Below are 6829 nucleotides of genomic sequence, written 5' to 3' on the forward strand. Positions count from 1 at the left end.
GCTTGTATATAGTATGTCCTTGTTGCTAAGATAGCTATGTATACAGTTTGTTCTTTGACTCATTTGCATGTGTTTGAATGTATTCTAATTATGGGCAAACAGCAGGTATTGCGGGCCACTTAAGCCAAAATTGGTATAAAAGTTTTGTTACTGCTTCGAACTGCATAAAATCTACACTTGAACATTTTTTTGGTGTACAGGGTGAGAAAAATATTTGTAATGAAACTGATACACAGAGGGAAAAGATTTTCTAAGACATACAATTAAAGATGTTTAAACAAAAAAGACATTTTTGTGCTTCACAAACAAATTAATGTGTTTATGTATCAAAAGTACAAGATACTAAAAAAACAGCTGATTGAAAAACCTCTCAGCTTGTGTTTCATCAAGCCTGATACAATGCATTAAACTTGTGGACTGAGGTTTTCTGTAAGACAGCTCTGAATGGTTCTTCACTATGTTTTGATAGAAATTTTTACTTCCATTTCGTTTTCCATGTTAAATTCTTAAGACATTTTTAAATTTTCCGCCAAACTGTGAGCCAACTTTTGAAATTCAATTCTAGCTAGTGGCTTTAACCTGGCCTCTAAAACAGTGCTTTAATCTTTGCTTTCTAACTTTCTTCAATATCAGTTTTAAGAACCCTATCTTGAGATGTCATAGATGTCTGCTGATTCCCTACGATGATTCTAATCCCCTTTGGAGTGTAGTTCTTGGAACATTATAACTATTGGTAGCAGCCGTTTCAGTCATTTCACCTTCCAAAACACTTGAAATAACTTTCTTCATTGTAGTCTCAAACCAATCTCCTCAGCCCTGACTGTCAATCACCTTCTTCAACCAAAACACTGTGCCTTAAAAACAAAACAAAAAATTACCTATATGGCCCATTCCACCCAACTTTGGTATATTGTATACTGCCCGACTGACACTGCACATTAAACATGGTGGAAACAGAAAGTGCCATGAGTGAGCTTATTTTCATTATTACTGTACAGTCAACACTAGACTACATAATTATTTATCGTAGTATGATAATATTACTTCCTATCTCTAAAAGTATAAATCTGTGCTGAAAGTTACACCATTCTCAATCTCTGAGTCCCACAAACAAATAAAATTTACTTATCCCACAAACTCAACAGCTACATCACTCAAGTTGTAGCAAATGGCGAAATTATATTTTCATTTTATTTCAGACACTGCATGCATCTCCTTTTTTGTGGCAAATCCTAGAAACACCAAAAGACTCATAATATACATCAGCCAATACTAACTGCCATTCTCATGCTAAACTTTTGTTTAGAAAGGTATGCATGAGCTCCTTTATAAGACGTCGTGTCCAAGTCACATACATTGATGAAAAGTATCCATCCAACTATTAGCAGTCACTGCTACTGGGCATGTCCACCCTTCCCCTCATGACCTTCCTGGGTCTGATTATCTGTGAAGGAATGGCAGCCCATTGCTCCTCAAGATCCGAAACCAGCGAAGATAGTCATGTTGGACGATGTGGTCTGGAACGAAGTTGCTGCAGTCACCACAGACGCCTACTGCAGTGGCAACTCCGCAGACAGATCTGCGATGCGGGTTGCCGACTCTGTTGCAAAGTCTGACAGATGCAAGAGTGTTTACAAACAAGCACCACAGTCGACAACAAACACGTAGGTGCGGCCGACATCCATCAGAGAGCATCAACCAGCAGCAGAGGCAGGGGACGCGACGATCAATGACCTATTTCCTGGCGATCACATGCGTGCAAATAGTTCCAGAAATTTCCTTCTGCCCAGGGCTAGATAACCTGGCGCCTGGCCATTCAGCAGGTAATCCTTGACTCACCCAGTGTGGAGAAGATAAGCCGGTTCAGCGGTGTGCCACCTCGACCGTCCTCTCTTCCGCAATGATTGTGTTATGTTGCTTCCGTCATGTTAGGCTATCTACCAATTGCTAAACAGCCGACTTCGATGTGGAACAGTTTTACGGGTATAGAGTCAATGGAAACTCTGATTTTGGTTTTGGAGAGTGTGTTACTGTCGGTGGTTTATTGTAGTTTCCTTAATAAAACAAAAGCTAGCAAAACGAGTTGTTTCTTGCTGTGTAGATTTAGAAGAAGTCGCCATACTAACTCATCCCAAAGGTGTTGTGTTGGGTTCAGGTCAGGACTCTGGGCAGGGAAGTCCATTTCAGGAATGTTAGTGTCCACAAATATTAGCCTCACAAATCCTTCTGTATGATGGGGTGCATCGTCATGTTGATAAAAACAGTCATCATCTCTGAGTTGTTTCTCTACTGTCTGCAGTACAGAATGCTGTAAAATGTGCCCATACGCTTGTCCACTTGCAGTTTTCTTAAGCTTAATAAGAGGAGGACGCCATAACCTCAACCTCCCCCCTCCCCTTACCGTAACATCACCCCCTGTACTTCACTATTGTCTCTGCACATGATGGTTGGTGATGTTCTCAAGGCATTTGCCAAACCCAAATCTTCCCATCGGATTGCAACACGGTATAGCGTGATTCATCACTCCAGGTCACTCGTTTCCAGTCATCCAGTGCCTTTATACCACCTCAAGTGTCACTTAGCATTGAGTGCAGAAAATGTGGCTCATTCAGAGCTGCTCGACTATTGTGTAACCCATTCCTTTTAACGCCTTACGCAGCGTCATTGTGGTGTTTGGACTGCTGGTAGCAAATGGAACTCACGAGTCATTCCTTCCACTGAATTAACGCGATTTTTACATCCTCACTCTGCAATGCTCGGCGTTCCCCATCTGTCAGTATGCGAGGAATGCTTGGTCTTTGTTTAGCTGTGTTTGTTCCTTCATGTTTCCACTTCACAATCACAGCAGCAACACTCGAGTTGAACGGATTTAGAAGGGTTGAAATGTCGCTCTTGGATATGTCACTCAGGTGACATCCGTTGGGTGATCCACGTTTGAAGCCACTGTGCTCTCCTTCTGTTTCCCCTTCTCTCCTGACAACACAATACTCCTCGTCTCCTGTTATGTAGATGGGTCCAACACGTGTGTCATCTAGTGGTCAGTTCCACATTACTTAGGGGTGTCCCGATACTTTTAATTGGATATTGTACAGAATTTAAGATGTACATAATGAATAATTAAGTAATGTTTAATCTTTAAGATTATGTTATGAATCTAAAAATATGTTTCAGTGAACACATGTGTGTAATTTCGCCACCTTGCACCTGAATATGAAGTCACAGGATATGGGAATGTCTCACATGTAGTAAATAAAGTTTAAATATGACTGGAGGCAAATTTCTAATTCTGAATTGCTTCTTATTGCCGGCGATATATTTATTGAGTGACTTAAAGTTTTCTGGTGTATCAGCTGTTTGTGTTGCTCTCGCGTTTCCAGCCAGATACAGTAAATGTGATCTTTCGACAACACACCATGCCATAATCTTCAAGTGCTAATTGTCGTGGAACGTCTCTGCACATCGCATCTTCTTTATACTCTTTGTCCCACTACCCTGTCACACGTCACCCCATGCGGGAAGTGATTGCCGAATGCTGGGCTCGATCCAGTCCCACAGTGCTTCTGCCTCAAGTGTCGGGTGCGGAAGTCGCTCAGGTCTGACGTTGTGACTTAGAAACTGAAGCTGCTGTCGCTACTCTTGAGACCATCGGCGGCTCGTATTTTAGCAGCTCATGACTGATTAAAATCTGACGCCAGAATAAGATTTTTGTAGGTAGTGAATTTTTTGAAAAAAGCAAGTCTGAGTTATTATTCAACATAGTGTATTATCTGCACAGTTTTACCACAGCTTTAGCCATTGGTTGAAACATCATTTTATTTAGTGGTAGTTACACTAGTCCCTTGCTAGATCATCGAAAACTTGAGTTTTCCCCTAGTATATTGAAACACTAGCGAGTGCTGCACTGCTTCGCAATTATTAAATATGTATGGGAATTGTCTATAAGTCCATCTCCTCCTCCCCTTCTCTCTGTCCATCACTCCCTTACCTTCTCCAACTCCATCTCCTCCTCTCTCTTTCTGTGTGCATCTCCTCCTTCCCTTTGTGTATGTCAATTTCCTTTCACTCTCACTGCGCTTCTCCTCTTTCTCTGCTATCGTAGTTAAAACTGATTGTGGGAAATAAAACAAAAGCACACATTGTCATAGCACAGAACATTATTTTCTTACTTGCAGTTGGTTCCAAGAGAAACACTTAATACTGTCGCTTAAAAAAATATATAGCCTATGTCCATCTGATTGTTTAAATATAGTATTGTGTAAAAATCTGAAGTAAATCTGTAAGATCTTTCTGAGATTTATGCTAACATCATTTCCCTTTTACACATTTATGTATATTCATTTATATTTGTATATTATAGAAGTACAGGGCCTATGTCTACCTGAATGTTTATTAGAGTATCATGTAAAAATTGGAAGTAAGTCAAGAACTATTTGAAACTTTTGCTAACGTTTCCCCACATATATGTTTGGGGAAATGTTGTTAGCAAATATATATGCGAATTCGTATTGGAGTATTGTGTAAAAATTTACTACCAAATTTTTGCTAACAATGCTTCCCTGCTATATATTATATATGTGTATATGTTTACATTAACTTTCAACAGGTGACGCTCCAGTAGGTGTACAAAACAAAAATATGCACATAATTTAATGCAACAGTGTCAAAATTTGAAAGCCATTGAAGGAGAACATTCGGAAATTTTCTGTTATTATGTTTATAGCTTTCCGTCTTGTGACTTGCAACTTGTTTTGCAAAGTATTATTGTGTTGTATTATTAAATTTGTTTTCTGAAACACCTTCTTCGATAACAACTCTAGTTTTATATGTCTCTTCCTAATGCACTGATGCTGCAGTGGTACTTAGTAGTGCAAGACAACTTTAAAATTTTATCTTTGGACAGATCTTTTTTTCACAACGTTTTACACCACATGTTTTCTGAAGTGTACAGCGTTATTGAGTTGATATTTTCTTTTCCACAGACATGATGCATCAATGCTGGAACCTACCTTTGGTCATCATGCTACCATTAGAAAGAGAACAACAATGTCTGTGGAACACAAATAACCAGTCTGCACAACCTTGGCATATTTTGTGTGTGTAAATATTATATGTATCAAAATAACTGTGTTTAATTCTTTCTTCAAAGTGAAATTAAAGGAAATTTTACCTTACAATTACTCTAGTGTTCCTTCAAATGTGAATGTGTTCAGTTAAGCTCTGTCAGAAACTTATGATACGTGAAGCTTCCCACTACATGTAGTGTTAATACTTATAAGCAAACTGTCAGTTGTTGTTAAGCTGTTCCCTAGAAAAAAATTCGTAACCAGTACCCCTCCTTTTACATTTTCAGCAGTATCATCCTTGTCACTGTGTAGTTAATGATGAAATTACTCATACTGTTTCTGCACTAATGTTGAAGTATTGATGTTGCAATGCTTATGTTACTGAAAACACCTCAAACTAGTTGTAAGGTACCAGTTGTATTAATATCAGCACTCAACAACAACCCACATGCACTCTAAAGCTACATAAATTCTGGTCAAGAGACACTCAGCTGTTTTGAGAATGGAGATGCCCAATAGAGCCAGATGCTTGCATGCTGTTCACAATGGAAGATTTTCTGGCGCTAGTTGTCCTGTTGATATGTAACTACATGTTATTTTTTTCAGTTAGCAATGTGATAGAGTATAATGTAAGTGTTAACATCAGTCACTTTTATGTAAAATTGACATGTTATTCAAAAATTGTGTATGAAGCTAAGAAAGCCAAATTTCAAGTTCCACTTTTGCATCACAAGAAACATGATGCTCAATACAGTAGTACAGTATAAGTAAAAACTATAGGAATTTGTTACAGGGTATTTTATACGGGGTGATAAAACACATCATTTGAATCAAGCAATATTCTAACTGGTAAAGTAACTTCCACCAATCCAAAAATTAAGGAATATCTCTGTAGTCACTCCATAATAATTGCAACAAAGTACCCATCATTCACCCAGATTTGTGTTTAAAAAGTCCTAGACATTTACTAATCATAATGCATGTGAATACAACCAAAAATTACCTCATCTCACAATATAGGAGCCTACCCAGGAACGTCTCACATTCTTGTATATTTTTTCTTGATATATCAGTTTTCTTGGGAAAATGATAAAACTGATCCCTATACTACTGGACAGAAACTCCAAAACTTCCATAATTATGTACTCTATGTTAACAAAAATTTGAAGACATTTATTTGGCAACAAATATATTACTGAAAAATTAAAATAAATAAGAAAACTTTGACAATTACTGTAATAAACACTGTATTTTTATTTAGTACTGATATTCACAAAAAAGAATGGGAAAGCTGTCAGATTGTCATCAATAATAATTTTCATTTATGTAATTTTTTGTTATTTTGTGTCTACAAGCGTGCTGACAACATTTAATATTCAAAAGTTAATATTAATTCAAATGCAAACATTTAAAAATGCTGCAACACAAGAACCCCTATTCTAAAAAAACATCAGATCATATTCTGACACTTCATAAGCTTTTTATCACAGTCCAAACAGTAACTGCTATTTCTTTTCCTCCTCTCTTGATATTACAATGTCCCTACTGACTTCTCAACAAGCATAATGTGATTAGTTTACAGTGGCAAAAACAGATGACTCCCATGCATGACTTAAGAATGTCATATTGCAATTCAAGCCATTTTTATTTTTCATAATTTTACCACAAACCTTGATGTGTAAGTATCTTTCTCATGGAATAAAGTAATTTTGATTATCACCACACCAATGTTAATCACAATGGTGATACTGTGGTAATTTACTGAA

The 6829-nt window shown here is 37.5% G+C and overlaps 1 protein-coding gene across 2 annotated transcripts in view; it reads left to right on the top strand.

Annotated features, from left to right (window-relative positions):
• Positions 1-5174, top strand: part of LOC126260076 (inositol 1,4,5-triphosphate receptor associated 2-like) — a 720512-nt gene extending 715338 nt beyond the window's left edge. For both annotated transcript variants that reach the window (XM_049957280.1, XM_049957281.1), the window contains exon 16: positions 4980-5174. The gene's annotated coding sequence lies outside the window, so the exon portion shown is untranslated. The remainder of the gene's footprint in view (positions 1-4979) is intronic.
• Positions 5175-6829: the final 1655 nt, after the last annotated feature.

This window comes from Schistocerca nitens, chromosome 5 (genome assembly GCF_023898315.1).
Source record: "Schistocerca nitens isolate TAMUIC-IGC-003100 chromosome 5, iqSchNite1.1, whole genome shotgun sequence".
NCBI classification, from domain to species: domain Eukaryota; kingdom Metazoa; phylum Arthropoda; class Insecta; order Orthoptera; family Acrididae; genus Schistocerca; species Schistocerca nitens.